Source organism: Pezoporus wallicus, unplaced genomic scaffold (genome assembly GCF_028554395.1).
Source record: "Pezoporus wallicus isolate ANWC-B61680 ecotype Strahan unplaced genomic scaffold, APGP_CSIRO_Pwel_v1 contig_1583, whole genome shotgun sequence".
Lineage (NCBI taxonomy): Eukaryota > Metazoa > Chordata > Aves > Psittaciformes > Psittacidae > Pezoporus > Pezoporus wallicus.
Genome location: NW_026637266.1, coordinates 1,093,163 through 1,115,765, shown reverse-complemented (window position 1 = coordinate 1,115,765; position 22,603 = coordinate 1,093,163).

Genomic DNA, 22,603 nt, shown 5'->3' with positions numbered 1-22,603 from the left:
ATGAACCCTTAACCATCTAAGTAAGCTTATACTTAACATGAGTTAAGCTGAAAAATACCTCTAGGTAAAAAACCCCAGACATTCTGGTTTCCTTTTTTTCCCCTCAGTACTTTTTCCAGATTCCTGCCCATTGTGGAACAGTAACATAGAATCATAGAATCATTTAGGTGAGAAAAGACCTTTAAGATCGTTGAATCCAACTGTAAACTTACTACTGCCAAGTTCACCACTAAACTGTTGGCATATGGGGACAGCCTGCTCTTGCACCTTCAAGATTTCCTTCTTGGAAGAATGTACAGCCTTCTTGCACCTCTTTGCCTCCCAAGGAGCTCTGTCAACCAGGCTCCTAAACAGGACAAAATGCCACAAAATACCATCCAGAAGCCCAAGGTGACAGTTCTGCTGACTTCGATCCTGACATCGCTGAGAATTGAGATATATCTGGAATATCTGTGCCATTGAAACAATTTTTGGAAGCAGGAGGACATTTCAGCCATTTTGAGGAGATTCAGATAAATGCTCTTGCAGGTAAAAGTAAGTGTGGTGTTGTACGTCCAAATACCAACTTTTAAAAAGATGTGCAAAACCTGTAATGTTTTTTATAGGTAGGTCTATTTACTGGTATGAAGTAGTCCACACTGATGCCTGAAATAAAACTGACGCCTTTCTTATATATTCTCTATATAAGAATTTCTTATATATTCTCTATATAAGAATTTCTTATATAGTCTCTGTATAAGAATATTCTAAATATATTGTGTTTAATGGAATTTTGCTTAGGAGTCTGAAAGTGCTTCAGTTAACTACTTACAAAGCTGGGTACTTATTCACAAAATACTGCTTTTTATGGTTACTGTAATATACTGTGTATTTTATATGCCTAAATATGTGTTCTTAATATATGAATTAGGAAGCACTAGATATTGGGCATCTTAGAAGTCACAGCCTTAGAAACTGAGGCAATCCTGAATTTCTTCTGCTGCTCCCAATACAGGGGGCCAATGTGGATATGGGGAAGACAGAAATTCTCATTTATTTCCCTGATATGCGTGGAAATGCTGGTACAATGGAAACTTCCTACAGCATAGCAATGTCTATGAGAATGTAATTGGTATTGCAAGTTTGTGAATGTGATGACTTTTTTTCCCTTCAGTTTTCCTCACAAAATGGTTGCAGCTCTGGCCTATTTTTAGAATTTCTAATTGTCTCTTCTCAACTTTGCAGTTACTTTGGAATATTCTTCTTCCAGAACATGGTTAAACCTGTTTGAAGCCATTACAAGAATGGAATTGAACAATTCTAAGAATCTCAGGAGAACATTCTGTAATGCTTTGCAGTCGCATTGAGGCCTTTCAGCTATAGTGATGATTGGAGAAATCTGCTTTTCAGTGACAGCAAAAAATCCAACTACTGTATCGAACTGTTCTTAAAGGGTAGTGTTTCATGGGAAGCAGCTACTAGGAATATGAGAGTTTCTAGGTGATTTGGTTTCTTTGGTAAGAAATAATATCCTTTTTGTTTGACATGGAAACCCATCAGCTAAGAACTGGACTGAGACCATGAGCTCATTTTAGAGCAACAGCTGTGGCACTGTAATGGGAGTCAAGCATGTCTGACTTGCACCACGTTTTAATTAGTGATATAGATGTGAAGCTCTTCATTTTGATTATCTAGTATCTTGAATTTGCTGAGCTCCTGTTTAATGATATCGGTTTAGTTACTAATGTTGTGTGGGTATAAGATGGAGTTTCACTTCATCATGTAACTAACCCGTATGGGTTCTATAAATGTCAAAGCTCTTAGAGAGTTCTACCTGCAGGATGCAAGAAATAGTATTTAGCTGTGAGTAAATCAGATCAATATGGTATCATCTGCTGCCTTATGCATACAAAAGACTGACATTTGTAATTTCATTCTTTCTTTTGTATCAGTTTTCATTACGAAGATCAATGTTGAGGTGGGGACTGGTATCCCTTTGTTGTTGTTGGAAATTGTACTCTTGGCTGGAAACAGGAAAAAAAAAAGAAGATTTTGGAAAAGACTCAGACTGATTGTGTTATTCTGGGGGAATCATGAAAGTTAAACGTTTTCTATGTTCCTTAGAACAGGCTGAAACAAGTTCAAACTTTTAGCTATTCCTGACAGCTCCTGGATGATAGGTAATATGTTCACTATAGTCAGCTTTCCAGTACCTCATCTGTCTTTAAATGTGGACGGAGAGTGTGAGGGATGGGGGATGATAAAAAATAAGCTTGACTTCAGTCTGAAGAAAAAGCTGGCAGTTGGGAGCAGGGTAAGAATTTTAAGCACCTGGAAGAAAATAGCAAAAAAAAAAGATGAGTAGCCAACTTGGATTTTTAAAGAACAAGTCATATGGAGAAAAAGCCATACATGAGTTATGGGCCCCACGGACAGAAGAAAAGCAGATGTTTGGGCTGTAGCTTTTGATACTCTTTTGAATGTTATGAAACTCAGTTTAATTGAAACAACTATAAGATGAATGCTGAAATACTTTGAAAACCATTTTCAGAGAGTGCTTACTGATTAGTGGATGTCCTTTTATAAAAGTGGAAGTATATTTTAACTTTGAAGTCTTTCCTGTGGGTAGTTTTGTTCAACACCCAGTCACCTGGATTGAGTAGGGAGTACTTACTAAATTAGCAGAAATCATAAAAATGAGAGACTGTTCAGAGGGCAAAATTAGGATATATAGTGGTCTTAATAAATCAAAAAGACTATCCCCCCAAAAATGAGACTGGTTTATTCTTCCTAGGGATGTGTACAAAATACCAATGCTACTCAAGCAAAATAACTGAAGGAAAGCGGGATTCCTCAGAGTAAATCCGTGGGTTCCGCTGCACTGCAAGCTGGAGAGTTTGCCTTTTGTGCATCAATACAACATTACACTGAGATGTTTACAAAACTTGTAACTACAAAGTATATGAAGCATAAAAGTAAGCATGGAAAGGAGTAATTTTGTTTCTGTGTCAGTAGTAGATAGAGCTTAAGTAGCAGCAAGGAAGACTTGGGATAGTACTAGAAAAATATTTTTGAGGGTAAAACAGTTGATTGCTGGAAAGGTGATCTGTGGTGGTGATGGAATTTCTGCTGTGTGCAGCTTGAAGAACAGGCAAATACCTGTTAAAATCTGCAGATACATCTGGCCTTGTTTTGGGGTGTGTGATTAGCTTCTTGAGGCATCTTCCAGCAGCTGCTCATCTTCATTATTCCATGGATAAGAACAAAAGTTTGGACATTCCAAACACTGATGTACTCTGTCTTTAAAAACAGTTACAGAAAGATCTTTCTAAGTATAAGTCCTTTAAAATTATCCCTGCAGTGTAGTTGTAGAACTGTCTTGCTGGCCTTAGTTCAGTCTGAAAAAGTCAAGTAGTTATATGACCTAGACATGAGAGCAGGAAGTAGTTTCATTAACTTCCTACTGCCAGAACAGAAAATGGATTAGCTGTTGGGGGTAAGGAAAATAGAAACGTATGGGTGAATGCTTAAGGCCTTTTCCTTTCCTAATTTCCAAGTTAGTCTTTCACCTAAAACATGTTACGATTAGATGGCTGTCAGTATAGCTGCTGTATTAGAAAAAGAACAGTTAGAACAGGAAGGAGTGATATTTTTAGGAAGTCTTTTGCTGATGGATTTTTCTCCCCGTTTCTCCCTTCTCTGAGTTGGAGCAGCAGTACGACACTAATACACTTTTCAATTACACGTGCTTCTCCAGACCCCTCCTTTCAGGAACTGTACTTCACTGACCCATAGAATTTAACTTCTTTCATATTTTACCCAAACATATCTGCCTCCCTCTGCGACAGTCAGTTGTTAAACCAACTCTGAACTACTGTGTTTCATCTCCTTTTTGCTGTCCTACTGCTGGCCTGCTCTCTTTTTGAGGGTTTTATACTATTGTCTTTCAGCAGCTGCCATCCCTTGTTTCTTTGCTGTCATTCTAGACTTCTGAGTTTCATGATACCACTGCTGGTTTTGATTGCTCTCTTTCTAACTGCTGTGGTGTTTCTGCCTTCAAAGGGTATTATTTATCAGTCTCCTCAGCGCTTCCACTTCCTTATTCCTCTGATGGTATTTTCTCTTTTATCACATCGAAATCCACCACTTAGCCCCACCAGGCACTTGCTATCCATCAGCCTTGCTCCTCTTGGCTTACCTGCCTTTGTTCCTTCTACTCTGACTACAGGTCCTTTCATTTTCCCTGCTGACCACTGTCTGAACTACTTCACCCTGCACTGACTCCACACTTCATCAGCTCCTGCTATCTGTGGCAAAGCTGAACCTCCTGGCTTCTCTCATCCTTTCAGCTGCTCTTATCCTCTGGTTGTTCCTCTGACTGTTCCAGTTTTCTCTTAGCTGTCTCATATCTTTTTGTCTTTATTGTTCTACACTCCACACCATCTGTTGTGCTGCTGCCTGCATGAGTCATCCCGAAAACAATAAAAATCCTACTGCATCCCCAAGCATTACACTGGGGAGCCAACAAAGGCACTCCTGTATCCAAAATCTACATCAACAGCAGTCAAGCAAAGATCCTCCTGGAGTTCAGGTACATAATTTTTGTTTAAATCAGTGGAAGTTAACTGCCATATACATCTGAGAATCCTGCCAAAGTTTCATCACAACTCTAAGAAAAGGAGGCAATTGTTTCCTGGGGCTGGATTTAAAAACACCTCTGCAGGGATAACCTGAAAGTTCTTAAGTTTCCTAGTGAATAGCTATTTTTTTTTCCTGCACACACAATTACTGAGTGTTTTATGAGCATAGGCAACACATGGTCTGTACACAATAGAACAAACTAAGAAAAGCCTGTCACAAATACCAAGATTCATATACACAGTAGACAAGGCAATAAATATGAAAGCTCATAAAACCAGGGAAATGGAATATTTTGTCAGACCTTTTTTAAAGGTACACAAAGCACACAATGCTTAAAACCACTGCCACTTAACAAAATGATTAACAAACTAGATTTAAATCATCATAGCCTAAGGAGGAACAATTTTGGGTATATGAGGAAGTTTTCTCCTTCTAATGTTTCAGAAATCAGTAGGAACATATAGTGACCTTAAATATTCTCTTGTCTCATCTAAGACCTGGATAAAGCCAGCCTGTACTTTGATGAAATCAATGGAGACAGACTGGTGCAAAGAGAGAAATCAGACTGGTAATATTCTGGATGAGTCTAAGAGTTGTGTTTAACTGCAGCTTGTTTACTAGGCTGTGACTGAACAAGCCTCATTTTACCTACTTTGTATGGGCAGTATAAAGTACTGTATTTGTGCAGCTACATTTAGAAAATAAATGTCTTTCCCTTAAATGCTGTAAATAATACCTGAAACTAAGTACAAAAATTCTTTCTAGCTTTAGCATTTCCAGCGTCGTTATTATTCATTACCCTTAATCTTTTTCAGCCGTGGCACCTTTTAATTTTACTTATCTGCAGTTTCAATCATCCTTTAAGCCCCTGGTTCACCACTGGATGGCAGTCCGTGCAACGCTATTCACTTTGGGAAGGCAAGTCCGGTTTTAAAAGTAGCGTACTGAAATCTCATGCTGCTCTGTACATTAATATGTACATGATATATTACAGTGGTGAGTATATTTGGATCCATTTTTCTATTGCTAAAATATATGAAAGACTGTTCTGGAGATTTCTTTCACTTAAATTTATTTTCTAATTGAAACCCTCAGGGCTTAAAAGCATACAAGAAGATAAGAAATTGCACTTCTATGGCACCATCCTGCCAAAAAAAAATCGAAGAACTTAATACAGACTAGGTCAATTAAGAAGTCAGTGTGTGTTTGTATATATAAATATATCTTTACATGCTGACTTTGTACATATCTCACAAACTGGAAAAAAGATCTGTATTATTGCGCAGCTGTATGGATTACTTAGAATTGTAGTGTTTATATAGAGAGGTAAAAAATAAAGCCTCAGTCTTTTGATTGAACATCCATTGTATGTCTGATGGATGGGAAGGAATTAAATGGCTAAAAGGAACTGACTATTTAAATGGATAAAATACAACAAATGTACAGATAAGAACTATGTAGTATCAAAATAATGACTGATGTCCATAAATTAAGTCAGAAATAGATTACAGAGCTAGGGAAATCTATGTGTATGGTTACATATACATATGGTTACATATATATACATATACATATAATACATATAACGTGGAATTCCTGTGTGTATGGTTATAAGGTGGGCAGGGTTTCTTACTACAAGGTTTTAGAAAAGGTTTCCCCAAAACCTGGAGCTCTCCCTGCTGGCACCTGTGTTGAAGCATAATGTGACAAAGTGTTGATACAGCCCACATAAAATACCGCAATCTATAAGATGCGTTTACCTAAGTTAGGAGGGATTTCACCCGAGTGTATCTTAAGGCAATGAGGGTCTCTTTTTTTTCTTGCTTGGATAGAAATTTAAATGACAGTTCATTACAAATAAGTCCTGTAGATGTCTCTTCAACAGCAAAAGGGAGATAAGTGAAAATAGGAAGAAGAATGTGTGCATTAGTGCCTGTAGAAAAGCCCCCTTTCAACACCCTTTACAGTTGCCCGCATCTAATCACTTCAAAGCACGAATGTGTGTCACACAGATGGCTGGGTTTATGCCCCTTTTACAGGTGGGCTGTTGAGACAGTAATGTGACTAACTTAAAGTTATGTAGCAGTTTAATAGCAGAGCTAGGAATAAAATTTAGCTCTAATTGTCAGTTCTGCATCCTACCCACAGCGTTAGGCACTGTCAGTTCAACAGCAAGCATTCACTGGAGTTTTTACAGTATTTTTTTTATTCTTGATATTTTTGGGATAACAATGACCTTTTAAGTGTTTTTGTCAAAGGGCTCTTTCTATAGAAATGCTTTTTTTTTTTGCAGCAGCAGCATTTTATTGAAACTTTCAGCACGGTACTTCCTCTCTTGCTCACTAGTCTGTTGGCAAGCACTCTTCCATTTCCTGAGTGTAGACTGTTTCACTGCAGCATCATTCCTGGTGTCTCCTTCACCCTACTTTCCATTTCATATATTATTGAAACGATTACTCCCAGCTCTCTCCAATTAGTCCACTGTGCTAAATTTTCTCCCTTGATAAATTTTCAAAGGACCTCTGTCATATTTCCACTTCCATTAGTCCTTTGCTTGTGCCCCATAAACATCTGCTGAAATATGACATTATTCTTTCCTAAGTACACTCTCATTTAAAATTGCCTCAGATCCTGTGGGGCCTCCAAAATCAGAGGACCGGAGTTTTCAGGTCTGGTGCTGAGACTAGCCCAGTGGTGCCTCTCCATCTCCTCTTGCTGCCCATCTGCTTGCAGCTGTCTGCCCAAGTGTAATTTGTAAGCTCCTTGGGGCAAGGGCATCCTCTGTTTCTACCACACTTTGTCCTTGTAAAGGACTCCTTGGTGCTTCAATTACACCCATAGTAGATTTTGCATTAATTAAACTTCATCACGAGGAGTCCTACCCCCAAATTCCCAGCCAGCTGTACTGTTTATCTCCTTCAGATTGAGGTTTCAGATTACTTTCTTTCTAAAGCTTGCTTTGCAAATCTTCCAGTTTTCCATGCCCAGCTTTCCTTTCCCTCCGCCCTCCTCGCTAGCTTTCTGCTTGCAGGGAAGTGCTGGTGCCCTCATTAGCGCGGCCCATTTCTTTGCATTTCTGAGGCCTTTATTCAAACCCCCCCCAGCCAGCGACTCTCTCCTTGTTTATTCTGAGCTTTTTTCAGCCTGGCAGCATGCCCCAGCACACCCTCCATTTCTGCCCAATCCTTTCCCATGCTGACTCAATCTGTTTTTTGGTCTGCTGCTTGTCCTGAGATAACCTCACTCACTGTTCTCGCACAGTCACATCCTCTCGTTTAGGAAGAAAGTTTTCTCCTTGGCTGGACAGACTTGATTTGGCAGACTACCACAACAGCATGCTGAGTATGGGTAGATAATCTGGGAGACAAAGCACGTTACTTTTTATTGTGTGCTGTGCTGACACCACAGGCAGAGGTAAATTCTGCACAGAGCAATGCAAATGGCCACATGGCAATGAAGTTACAACAGCTCCAGTGCAGTTGGACACATACGCTCATCTTTTCCGAGTCCTTGTCCCATCAGAAATGGTGAAGACAAGGAAAAATTGCAGGGATGTAATGATTTAGTACTTCATTGCAGGGAAGGCAGGATTTCCAGTTATTGCTCACTTCCTAGGCTGAACAAAATATCCCTGAAGAAAAACTGCCTCACAAAGTTAGAAAGACCAGTCATTCATTAAGGATTAATTTGGAGTACAGTCCAAAGCTTTGCTCCTGACTGAGATACAAGCTTCTTTGTGGTATGAATGCGCATGAGCCCAGGATTTTGCTTTAGCCCACCATACAGATAACCATGGGCCGGCTGTGATTGGCATCCAGAAACGTTTGGGCACATTTGCACAAGGTTTGGAGATGTTGCTTAAGGTTTTGCTATTGTATAGGAAGCATTTGTAGAGTGTTTGTACGTCCCCAGTGCACATAATGGAACCATGTTTGTGCCTTGAAATTTAGGTGGTGATCTATGAGATGCTGCATTGCCCAAGTAAATATAGACCAAATTATATCTGCCCGAAAAGTCTCCTGTATTCTGCTATGTTCATTTATAAAATGAAATTGCACGTAGATTAAGTAAGTATTAGTGGGTGAGACGAGGTTGCTGTAACGCTTGCTTTCTTAGCCATAATGTAATATGCTTGTAAAATATTTTATTAAAGTCTTATCGAAACTGAGACTCCCTTGCCCTGTACATGTTTACCTGTCTCATGGGAGGGCTTCGAAGAGACTTCTTATAGGCAGATTTGTGCCATAGCTGCACTGAAGGAAACATCCTCTGGTCCTAAGGAGTACACTGAGGTTTCCCATAGGAGCTTTAAGCAGCTCCATGCTAATTGCCCTCCACGAAACTCCTGACACTAGTGGCCTTTGGTGATTCCCATTTCAGATTTGTATTTTCTTACTGATTACAGAGTGTACTTTTTGAACTTATTCAAAATATATGGTTATTGTTTGTTCTGTGGAAATACTTAGAGGGGTAAATTCACACTGGCTTTTGTTGCATTGGCTATACAAACCCATGGATGGCATTGCTGCTGAGCTCACAGTATTTTGGATAGGGAGGGGAGTCTGGTGATTAGAGAGCTCTTCTTCCAGAGATACTGCCTGCTCCACCCCTACAACCTGAAGTCTCGGGTGGACTTGCATACACAGTGGAATGAAACTTTTGGTTGCTGCCAGAAGGTTGTTTGACACATTTCAGGGAGTTGCTTCCCCTGTACATTTGGCATATTTTCTTATTACCTTGAGGAATATCTCCCAAGGTTAATTCTTACCTGGGTTTGCAGTCTGGGAGGATCTCTCATTGCTTGTTTTCTCCACGAGCCTCATTGCTCTGCATTTTACTTAGCTACATTGCCCTCTAGGGACCTGTGAATAGATTCCCTGGTGGGAATTGCTTCTGGGTGAACTGTTGGTATTTATGTCTCTGAAAGGTGGTTGTTTCGTACCTTGTGAACACAGACTTCTTTCAAAGCTGGCAGTCTTTATTTTTGCACTACACTTATTTGATGACTACAAGGGTTCATGGTTTTGGCTTTTCTTATTAATGCAGTACTTTTTTTGCTGATGAAAGGAAAGACACAGGAAGTGTACTATCTTGGTCCAAGATCTTTCATATGATTACAGTAGAGCTGTAGTAAAGCCAAGAGTGGGTTATTTTGAATAGCTTCTGTATGTATCATTTGTCTATGTGACTGTTGATATTGCGTATGCAAAGGGTTAATCCAGTCCTAAAAGAATTACACATCTGCAGGAAAGCAGACATTACTTACTTAATTACTGAAAAACAGCTAAAGCACTAAAACATACTTTACTCTTGAGCCCAGAAGAGGACATCCAGTATAGGACAGAAGCACAACTATAGTTTCATGAGCAGAAAAGTCTGCTGACTGGCTGAATCAGCCTTATCTGTTGTAACTAACAAGACAGGAGAATGATAAAACCCCAGGGGAAGGGCAGGTGGAGACCAACATATTTACCTTCTGCTCCTTAAAAAGAAAGTTCTTTTCAGCAAGGGCGTCAATAACTAGAGGTGATACTTAAAGAGACGTGCGCTCTGTATTGCTGTGAAAGGCACAAAAGAAAGACTCTCAGGAGGTTTAGACAACTGAGATGGAGACCCGCGCTTGTGTTTCAGATGCATGGAGCAGCAATGATAGGTATGTCTCACATGATGCAGAGCTACCAGGTGGATGATGACATGAGTTAAATTATCCACATGCCACAAGACAGGGACATGCGCAGATGTTAGCTGGAGTGCTGGAAGCAGCACAACTGCATTAGTTTGGTGCCGTAGAGATATAATAACTTGTTTGGTATTAATATGTTCACTGTACTGTGCTGCTTCAGGGCCTGAAAATAAGTCACATGGTGATACTTAGGTCTTCACTATGTGGTGTAGACATAACCTGTATCTTTCATTTCATTTGTGAGTAAAGTACTTTAGGTTGAGAATTTCCTTTTGACAAATTTGATGTAAGGAAGTAAGAAAGTGGAGTTCTGGAAATAGCAGGTATGGACTGTGGGGGAGTCTTGAAAATTTGTGCCTTCAGATCTTGAAGACCCTGACAGGAGGAAAGAAAGAACATCATTGCTAGAGTCTGGAGAATGTTTTCTGGCCAGATGTAGTGCCCCTGTATGAAAAGTCCTCCCAGCCAGTGCAGTAGGAAGCAGAAATGAGGTCCAAGACCAAAATATGATGGCTGTTCACAGAATGACCTCTGTCGGTGTTGTAATAATTTCCTTCTAGATTTTTATGAGTTTCATTTTGTTGTTATCTCCTTGCCATGTTTTGAGCTTTGTAAGAGAAGTTAGATCCTTATGCAGATTCCCACTGGTACCAATAAAAATCAGCAGTGTGTGTCAGTGAAATCCTGACCAAATGTGAGTTTTCCCTGCAGCTTCATCCATCTCAGAATTTCCTGAGAAACTCACTCTTTCCTCCTTTTATTTTATAAAAAGATGAGTTACTTTCAGTTGCCTGCAGTTAGTAGCACGATGGTAATGAGCCATCAAAAGAAGGATAGGGACTTTGCAAATGAGCTCAGGAAATTTTCTGCTCATCAGGGACTCAGCGGCAGTGATTGTGAGGGAAGCTGACAGGAGCTTTGGCAGAGCAGGTGGGGTGAGGAAATGTGGAGTTAGACATGAAGGGATAAATAGAAGGGAGAGAGGAAAGGCAGTTGTACCCTGGGATTTGTAGGTGGTGACAAGAAAAACTATATTTGCTGTGGCAGTCAATAGTGAGCTCGTACATCTGTCATCTTTACTTTTCAGCTCTATGGAAAATAGTGCTAGGACTTCAAAGACATATTGCCTTTTCAAAATGAAATTATCAAATAGCATGTTTCAGGGAGGATCGCTGTCTGCCTTAAGCCCATGCATGATCTTTGCCTTTTGCCCTTGGTTTGTTAATTCACTCAGCTGTTTTGTGCACACTTATCAGACATATAAGAGCCAGGCCAGCATTTCTCATTGTTATCAAGGATGATACTTTGAGCTCTAAAGAAGTCACATATGTGTTTTACAGGCTTGCAATTCGTACAATATATTAGCTACTGTTTTCCAAAGCATGAAAATTGGTTGAGCTTTATAACACTTGTAAATAGGGAAAGGCAGACTTTTAACTGATGGAGACCGCACCTGCAATGAATTATGCATTATGAAAACATGAGGATGTTCCTTTATCACGGAACACTGTTGAGAAATGCCTTAACTGTTAACCACCAGTTAACTGGCAGGTCAGGCAGACAAACTAAGGATTGAATGTAAAGGTCTATTACCTCTTACAGCAACCCTAGGTATGACAGCTCAACTGGCCAGCAGTTACCCTCCTGTATACTTAATCAAAGCAAATAAGTCTTCTCTATGAATAAGTATAAACTCTCTATGTATCCACATTAAAAAAAAAAAAGTGTGCTATAAAATATGACTATAACAGCAGTTGGCTGTATTTCAAGTATCTACTGGTAGGCTGTGGCTTTGTGAAAAAGAACTTTAATTCCCCAAAGAGGACTGAATAAAAAAGAAAGCTAATGATTAAAAGTAAAGAATGCTGCTTGGGAAAAGTATCAGCAACTTACTGAAATACCTGAAAGGCCAAACAAGTCTGGTTTGCTTCTTAGTAAATTATATGTAAAAGCTTTCAAAATTTGCGTTGCTTTGAGTATAATTGAATGTGATTTGGAGATGAGAGAAAGTTGTGGAGATACGTGCTAAAAGAGATCCAAGTCTTGTCCACTGAGCTTTCCAGAACTGTCAAAATCCGGAGGTAATATGAGAGATCACAGTCTGGAAAAGCGGCAAGATAGAAGGGTTTCTAGTCATACCGAATGAAGTTCTGCTTTTGGCAAATGGTAAAAGCAAAGTTTCAGAAAATGTTTGAGCCAATGTAACAGTGTTCTGCTTTTTTGTTTGTTTAATTCTGAATTTTTCTGAACTTTCAGGAATTTGCTCAAATCAAACCAGCAAAAAACTAGACCATAAAAAGAGTGATTAATTTTCTGCCAGCTAAGTTTCCTGACCTGGCTCTCCATAACATCAGATGAGTGCCCATGTTGGCCAAGGGGAGGGTTGGGAAGACACAGCCAGGGGTCAGAGGAGGTGGAACTGTCCTTTTGAGCAGTAACTAGCTATTCAGTAGGGCACAGCCTTACAGTATGCTGAAGCCAAAATTAACTCAAATGCTATGCAAAGAGGAGATTTAAAATGACACTTTTTTTAGCTAGGTGGTAAGAGTATTCTGTTGATCTTTTTCTGAGAACTGTGTTCACCCCTCTGAGTTGTTACCTATAAAAAGGAACACAAAGTTTAGCATTCCTGATTGGAATAGTCACAGAAAATTGAAATAGAAAACAAAACTTTTTGCAAGTGAAGCCAGTGGGATATGGAAACACAGATTCAGTCGCACATCAGAAATCAGGAGATAGGCTAAAAGATTAAATAAAAAACCAAACCCAAAACCACAACGCTGCTAACGAGTGGCAGCAATTGTCCGGCTTCCACCAAGTCTTTCTTATTCTGCAAACCAGGCCACCAAACATTGTCAGTCAATGCTTTGGTTCCATTTTGATTTCACAGTTGGCACACAGCTAAAACTCCCAGGGAGTTTAGGTGGAGACCCTCCAGATGGGAATGATAAAATAATTCAAACATCTTTCCATTTGTCACATCATTCCTTCTCTGAGTATCTTTTTGGGATCGGGTTTGTGTATGGGGTGATGTACTGTGGCACTGTGAGCAAGGAACTGCTTTTTCGTGTTAAATATATGTGATGGATTCCACAAGTGGTTTGATCATTCCGTCTTCACCAGGAAAAATATCTGAGAAGTTCACTAAGTATTTTTCCTAAATAAGGACTGGAGAAAGGGGCCCAGAATGTGAATTCTGTCCCTGGGTCACCTGTGGATCAGTCACCCAAGGGCTTAAATGATAAGTTCCTTCATGGCCCTGTGTGTATATAGGGGAGTTTCAGAAAGATCTAACACCATCCCAGCCTAACAGGGACCCAAGTTTTTATTGCTTCTATTTGAATTGAGGTAAGCCATGGTCTTTTCCTGTTTCTGCTGGGAAGTTCATCAGGCATGTCACGAAAGGTTATCTGTGTAACCCAACCGGCAGCCATCACGGGATAAAACCAGCCAATTTCACGTAGAGGGACAAAAGGTCAGAGCACTGCAAACCCAATACTGCTTCCAGCAGCTTGGGTTACAAGGTTATGGTACAGGGGAAGGAGGAGGATGAAGCGTAGCCTAGTAAACAGTCAGCTCTCAAAAATAGAAAGTGACATGGATCCTAATGGGAGAAACGTGAAGCTACAGTATAGTACATATTCACCTGCCATTATCACTTACATATGCTGAGAGAGAGGGAGGGCAGCTGGCTCCAAACTCCTCTCCAAAGCAGAGAGATGTTTTTAAAGTTAATGTACTAAATTTAAATTTGGCAGCAGGAGAGACTCTGGAACTGTATGAACATTTTGGAAATGCTTAGCTCTGGATAACAATATCTCATGGTCTCTTGGGTTCAATCAGTGTTCCAGCATTTTACACTTGGGTGAAACTGAGTATAGAAATGATAAAGCTCTCTTTCTAATACAGTCTTAATGCATTTGAACATCCTTTTGGTTAAACTAATGCATGTTTTCATTTGGTGTATAACAGAAAACAGGTCTTTGAAGGACTGCCTTCAATCAATATTTGTACATCCTTATGAAACCTGTAAGTGGAACATAGTTCACTGCAAGAGAAACCCACTTTATGCCACCTTTGATTCATGGGTATCTCCTCTACTGCACCGTTGGCAAAATCTTATACAACAGCTTATGTATTGTTGTCTGATACAAACATAGGGGAAAGATTCTAGGTATGAGATTTACACTGCTATTATAAATTGTATTGAAAAGAAATAATGCAGGCATAGATAGTAATGCAGTGTTAATAAAGTTGGCTAGGAAGTCTCAATTTGTTTGACAAGAAAATAGAAGACATCAAGGAGGCTAGCCAATAGACTATCAACTGTCAGTCTGTATAAGGCAGAGATGTATTTGTCTCCAGGTATGTTTCTGAGGTAGCACAGTGTGCTGGAGTGCCAGGTCCTGCTCTGCCTCTCACTGCATGTCAACATTGGAACAAGCCATAAAAAAAAACAGGTTCTGTTTCACAAATGCCTCCAAGGCTTTCAAAACTTTTGAAATCTCCTGAAATCTCTAATCAGACGTGACTTTGTTGAAATGTCTGCTTGCAGAGCAAAAAGGTCAGTCTCTGTGGTTAAGTTTTTCTTTCTTATGTACACTGGACTTGCAAAATCTAGTAAAAAAACGCTGAAACTGATAGTTCAAACAAACGGCTTTGGTTTGACAAAACAGTTTCTGAAGCAAAATCTATTAATTAAACAGACCTGGTGTAGTTCCAGCCTAGTAATTCAGAATAAGGCAGCTAGAGGGATAGGTCTCTTACTCAAAGCCTCCTGCACAGAATAGCATTTTTGCAGTCACTCCTTCTCACTACATTCCAATCTTACATGCCTCTTCATGGCCCTGGAAATAGTTGTATGGTTTTGGAACTGTTTTGATCAGAAACTTTATCGGCAGTTTGTTCTTGCGTAAGGACTGTTGATGAGCCTCTGTCCTGTGCTGTGTGGAATTATTTGACTCTTTTCGGGCAAGCCACAGACTCTCCTGATAGGTACATTCCTAGTACCTGGAAACAGCGTAGTGTCCTGCTGCTACCAATATGTTCCCATATATCTGGGAAAATTGCTGGATATTTTTGTTGGAGACCGGCTGTGATTCTGAATAGAGTGAATGAAACTTCCCTGTCTTAGAACCAGGCTTTCTAACTGTTTTAGATAACCTTAAACAAATTACAGCAATTCTCCTCTAAGTGTTTTAAAGCTTTAGTATCTTGTAATGTACATCCAACCTAATGCAGTGTAAGCAGTACTGAATTGGGCTTTCAGGGAACATGCAGACATACTGTGCAGGTGACAAAATGTCATAAACCATGATATTTGTATGTAAATGCAATGCCAGTCTCTAAAAATGCTAATATCTCTTCTTTTTATTTTGGTATCCATAACCAAAGCAGTGATTGTGCTTTGCCAGTGTAATACAGAGATTGATATTTATCAGTTATTATACTCTACTTTAGTAGCAGTCAACTGTTACTGGACCAGGCTTTTCATGTTCCAGTTGTTATACAACTGAATGCCAAAAAAGTTCAATGAAAGTGAATAAAACAATTCAACAGAGACTTGCAGCCATGTAAGGGAATTCACGGAGCAAAGGACCAAAAAGGACAGTTAGGTTTTTCTGGTTTGATTTATCAGTACATTCAGGACAAATCACGCTTGTAACTTCCAAATAAACTGGAGTGTTTATTTGAAAGGGCTGGAAAATAGAAGGAATTAGACTGGGAATACAACTGGGAAAGGAACTGGACTTAACACTGGTCACAGTAATACAGCTTTGAGTACATAGATAGATAATGTCAGTGATGTTTGGAAACTGGGATTGGAAAGATGAGCTGGATGTCAGCAGAAGATAATTCTGTACCTCAGGACCCACCATAACAAAGACTGCATTCAGATATTTGTTTTTAAAAAGCACAGAGAAAGAGGGAGAGATCAGAGTAAAAAATTGCAGCAGGGCAGTTCTGGAGTAAGTTTGACAAAGCAGGAGCAATTTAGCAGCAAGTTGAGTAGTTAATACAAAACATGTCCTGATAGAAAACCATAACTAGTGACTTAGTTCTATATTTATAGCTCTGCTCCACAATAATATCAACCTTTTCCATGCTGCTTATTAATTTCCTCAGTCATCAGAGACACAAAGAGGGAGATCCTTTAAATGAAGATAAAGGGTATTTATTGAGCACTTCTGCTTTTTTATTATTATTGACTAAGCTACCTGGTAGTGTTAATAGTAACTAACCACAAACAAATGATTACTCATGGTTGATGTCATGTGTTGTAGCAGGCTGCTCAAGGTTCAGTAAGAAATTAAATATCAAACCAAAAAAAAAAAAAAAGTGCATTAAATGCAGCAAAACAACTAAATGACAGTTTATGAGGATTCTGTTTAACTTGTGATCTCGGCACTTCCAAAGGGTATATGTGCTGGCCAGTGCTCCCTCTGTCCTCTCGTTAGCCTGAATCATACATAACCTGGGAAAAGAGCCAGTTTTTGTCCTTATAGATTCCATTAAAGTCATGCAAACTGATGAGCAGGGTCAAAAGCTTGTTGCTAATGAAGGGCATGGGCAAGTCACTGAACACTTGCAGTCTCAAGATGGCTCAAAAAAATCTGAGTCAGGGAAGGGAAAAGCAAAGATCAATGCCAGTCATTTTAAAGGGCTTGTTTCAGTTGTTTCTAGCTTGAAAAAAATTAAAGTTGGTTCCTGCATTATTTTGGAGACTTCAAACGATAAGTAGTGTTTCTTGCACATCCTGTTACGTTTGTTTTCCCTATGCCTGGGGCCTTTGCAATATAAAAACACAGAAGTGACATACTTACCCAGAGCTTAGAAAATATCCTCTCTCTTCCAGTCCAACATTGTTTCTGTCACACAGTCAATGTGCAGTCACTAATTCTATAAGCCTACTAGGATGTTATATCACCTCCTATGAAAGCCTTTGATGAAGGTGACTCAACAAACACAGTAATCAGGTTATCCTGTTGCATAATTTGCTTTATAGTAAAATTAGACATAGACTCAATCAAAAAATTTGCTTTGAGTTCCACATTTTTCTGACACTTGGATTTAAAGAAAAATTGTATGGGGACTGAATTGTTAATTTCTACACCAAGTCAGACTGCCAACTGATGAAGAACTTAAGGTTTTTATTTTCAATCTTAGAAGAAACAGAAATAACAGTAGCAAAAGATGTGAAGGGCAAAGAGCCTAATCCATTTGTACTAAAATATACAAAGTCCTAATCATTAGACACCTACTCCTGTGACCCAGAATGGCCTACATCAGTGTTGGCCTCCAGAGCAGGATGTCTGCATCCAACCTTCCTATTGGGAATGGTCTGCTAGTTGCACCAGCTTCCTAGCTGCATCCAGAAAAGCTTGGTGGAAGGTGTACCCTAGGCACTATGCGGCCTGGTGGCCCCATAGCTACATACAAGACTGGTGTTTTGGGGGGAACTGTTACTTTGGTAGAATAATTTCTGGGTTTTGTAAAGCAGAGCCAATTGTGTTTTTACAAGTAGCCCCTGTCCCTCTGACAGCCTCTTTGTCTTGAAGGCTTCATAGGGAGGTAAGGGTCTCTCCTGTTGGCTTTTTTGTCTCCTTGAGCATGTCTGTGAAGAGCTTTCAGCAGTGAGCAGGTGTGTCTTTGCCTGACAAGCCATGTGCTCCAGAGCACTTGAGGTGGTGTGACAGTTTGTCAGCGGGGTGATGCAAGGGGAGAGTAATATTTGATCATGGTGATCAGCTCTGGGAGGTGGTAAAGCCATGTGACGCAGAAGACACCTAACTCTACAGCATCCTCTACGTGGGCTTGGCAAGAGGTGTGTGGGGTTTAGGAAGTAAGGCTTAGCCTAATGCTATGGCCCATTAAGGGTATTTTTATCTCTCCCAAGTTAGTAGGTCTATGCAATAGTGATTCTAAGTTTAACAGATGAAGCAATGCATATTGGAGAAGTTCTTCACCCAGAAGGTTATTTTAAACTCTACATTTTTAGATGTGTTCCTCGAAAGCGTGCTCCACCAGAAACTGTTACTTTGACCATGTACATGTAGAAGGACTAATTTTTTCTGAAAGATGGCTTCTTAAGTGGTTTCACTGAAAGCCATTGCACACACCCTGAAAATAAAAGACAAATAAATATTCTAATATGTTACTAAATTTTTAGAAAAGTTGATGATCAGTAGAGGTCTTAACTCATAATTTTTGATCATTTGTGTTTGGCAAAAAATGAACCAAATCCATTTTACAGAATGGCCATGCATAATAAAAATAATGCTTACAAACCAAGTAATTTTACAGTGAAGCCTTCCTCAGCCGAAACACATGGTACCTCTTGAGGATTAGCTATGATCTTACTTTTTCTTACTTTACTCATGATGAATTTGGAGAGAGGGTTATCTAACACAGGTATTCTATGTAATTTAAACAATCTGCTGAAACTCAATTTTCAATTCAAGTTAACTGCCTTGTACCCAGGTATTTAATGATGCTTGAAATCAGCATATAAGGGTTTGAAGGTAAAAGGGAAGTAGAGGTTCTTAAACTTTGGTATCAAATATATGATTTCTGGAAAAAGTAGATGTTGCTCGTTAAATTCAGCATCAGGAAAACATGGTAAGACATGAGTGCTTGAAAGGTTTTGAGTACCAAAGGTTTTGAACTTCTGTGAGCTATCTGAATGGAGAAGTGTTTCAAAGTATCCGTTAAAAATAGACATTTTTCACATGATAGTACTGCTGGTATTTGACATAAAACCGAGGTATTTTGTTCAGTGCCATTGCGAATTCTGCCCTGAATTCTTTCTGGGAGTGCCACTGGCCACAGTGGAGAAAAATAGATTCTGTGGTGGGCAGGATAAGGTAGAAGGTGGACTCTGGGAATCAATTCCTGGAGCTTCATTGCCCAAAAGCTTTGCGAATGGCTGCTTCACTGCAAGTCAGGAAAGTGCTTTGGGCACTGCTTGCCAGTTTTGGCTGCTTATTTCACTCTTTTGTGTATGAACACAAAGCTGAAGCATGACATTTAGCAAAGCACAATCCTCTGGGCTTCTGAACTAGTGCGGGAAAACAGAGGATGGGGAGGAGGAGAGAGCCCACATGGCAGGCAGAGGTGAAGTGGAAGTGGTAGGGGCTCAGAAGGTCTTGGGGGGATAGCAAGGAGAAGGAGAGGTAGCAGCAGAGAGGCTTTTCTCTCCTTTTCTCTCTCTGTTTATAAAAGTTGCACTTATCTAGAGAACAAGCTACTATATATATCCCTCAGTCACTGCTGCCGAGAGACGAAGAGTTGTAATGGTTGAGTAGGGCAATGTGAGCACAGTGGAGGGCTCTGATAGGATGCGGGAGGCAAAGGGGAATTCTTTTTTCCAGATAAATGGTAAACATAATTTCTCAGACACTTATAATTGATTATTTAACTGGAAATTAATGCTAGGAATGGAGTGGATCCAGCATGATTCTTGTTTACAAGCCAACCTGCTGACTCTTTCAACCAGCTTGTTTAATTTGTGCTAATATTTTCTTTTTATAGTATATTACTGTAAGACAGCCTGAAGTGCAAACCTACACCCCATGGGTATCCACCAGCTCACATACTCTCAGATTAGGCTGTCTATGGACTTTGAGGGTAAAAGCAGTAAATTCACATTTTATGTTTCATACAGTAGCTTGAATGCATGGGACTGGGGACGCAGGTGCATGAATAAAGATGCTGATCCAAGCCTCTTGTGACTTGCATAACGTCACTGAAGGCAGAAGTGCCACAATAATTTATACCAACTGGGAATATGATCCATTCTAATAAATTTAAGAGATGCCTAGCTTAATGGAGCTAATGAGCAAGCAAAAGCTTGACACACCCTTTCATGTGTAAAGCTCCGTGGTGCTCAGATATATATATGCATGTTTCAGGATGGGCATGCACACTCTTCTCTCTGTCTCTCTTCCTCTGCAAGATTTCTCCAGACCTTTGAAATGCTCAAATGCCTGAGGAAATGTGCTTCCCTGGCATTTTAAAAAAAGAACAGTCTGTGGAGGCAAGGAATTAATGCAGGATAGGTATCAAGACATTTCCCTGCAGTGGTCGTAAGGAATGTAGGTGATAGTGTCTCCTAATCTGAAGCACCTTGCCTTTTTTAGATTGATCCTGCTGTTGCAAATTAGTGATAGTCCCTGAACTCAGTCTGTATCATGCTCTGGCTGGACACTTTTATGTGAAATAAAAGGTAGCACATATAGGTTACTTTAAATTCATACCAGTGGCTTCCTACCCCAGCCACAGAGGGTTTCAAGTGTCAACATGCCTAATTAAGTACTGTAACTGTTGCTGTACACTGAGATTTTACATATCTTAAAATGTATTTTTTGCTGCCAGCCATCTTACATCCAGTTCATACTGCTGCTGAAGCCTAGAGACACTCCTGTTGGAGATGCTGCACCTCTTCTTTTTCTCATTTTGTTTTCTCAAACTGAGAATCATCATCATTGGCATGTTCAGTAGCTCTTTGGGTCCCATCTTCAGTAGCACACTTCATCGGCAGAATCCAAGGATTATCTAAGTCCTGGTGTGGTGATTTATAGTTGCAGTTTTGCCAGAGTAGTGAGTGCCTCTGTTGGGCAGCTGTATGAGTGTGGTATTTAATTCACCAGCAGCAGGGTGCACCATCCAGTACCAGATACTGGCCCTGTTCATCTGTGAAGCATCCTAGAGGCATGATTTAACAGAGATGAGATGAATACACTTAATAGAATTTCTACCAAACTTGACATACTAACTCATTTATAGTTTATAGACTCTATGCTATGTGCAGCAGGACAGTTTATGCCTCATGTGGCATAACATCCACCAAAATAAACTTTCCTTCTCTCTGCTTCTTTTCCCTCTCCCTCCGCCTATTTAATAAGCTGAACCTGTACTGAATCATGTCTATGTAGCTTGTGGCCACAGAGGTTTTGATCTAGTAGTAGCCAGCCTAAAACTGTCACATCAGTTCCTGGCCCCAGGTGTATGCTTTGTGGTCAAAAGCATAGTACTGAAAACTGAGCTTCCTGCCCAGCTAGCTGAAGGCTAGGATGCAGCTTTGTTCAGAGCACCAGCTTTCAGGACAGTCGGAACCACAGCCAAGGAAAAGAAATACAGAGAGCCTTGAATGATCTGGAGTCATCTATTGCCACTGCTTTGACTTTTTATTATTTTAATTTTATATATCTATCTTTTGTTCAGGAGTTGTGCCATGCATTCCCAATTGAGTATCTGGTGAGCATTTCCTTTTTCACTTTATGAGCCCCCTTGAAAGGGGTTGATCATCCCATTCCACAAGGGTTAAAAGTCATCATGTAAGCACTTCTGGCCTGCTATGTGGTAACGGAAATTAACATGTTGGCTGTTTTTCTTGCAGGCAAAAGGAGCAAAAAGCTGTCTAAAGAGCCACTGATTGCTAGTGTCGTTATTGCTATGTTCAGAGGCTCTAAGAGAATATGGGAACTAAAATCTTGTGCAGGACTATGTATCTCTCTAAAAGTACTATTATTGGCTACTGTAGTGATTCATTGTGCCGCTTTAGTGTCCAAGCTGATCCTCTCCCTACCCCTTGCAGTGTTATTGAGACAGAGGTGGCTATGCAAGTTACATAGGGCACTGCGGTCATGAAGTTCTGAACCTAGAGGTACAAGCAAAGGCCTCAGATACCTGGAGATCATTAGTTACAACATTTGCTGTAGAATCCAAGGATGTCAGCAGGAATTAATCAATACAGTCCAGAAGGGCTCCCTTCTTTTTTAGTATTCCCTTTATCCTTACTGCAGAGATGAATGAAATGTATGCCAAAAAGCATACTGAAAAGGGAAAGAAAGAACAGGGAAAGACAGTATCAAATTCAAGTACTTCTAAAAAAAGGCCTCTCAACTCTGATATGTGTCATATCCCAATTCTTTCTTTCAGAGTGGATTAATCTAAAGTGGAATGAGGCAGACTGATTCCAGAACAGGTTTTCACACACGAGGTATTTTACAGTAGTTACTGCAATCTACATGTACTCTGTTCTGGTCAGAATTAACTTGCAAGCACAGGCAAGCCCTTCCATTAGACTTGAGCTAATTGCAAAAGCATTTAATGAAGGCAATTAGTTATAAAATCTGCAGTGGCATTTGCAGTTTATTTTGGTTTTGCTCTTCACAAACAATTTGTGAGTTGGCACTAAACCCCTATATTTTCCAAGCAATAGGGAGCCTTGTGAATTCTTCTATGATTGTGTTTGCCCAAGTGTTTACACCAGAGCTTTTGATGTGCCTGATAGGAAAA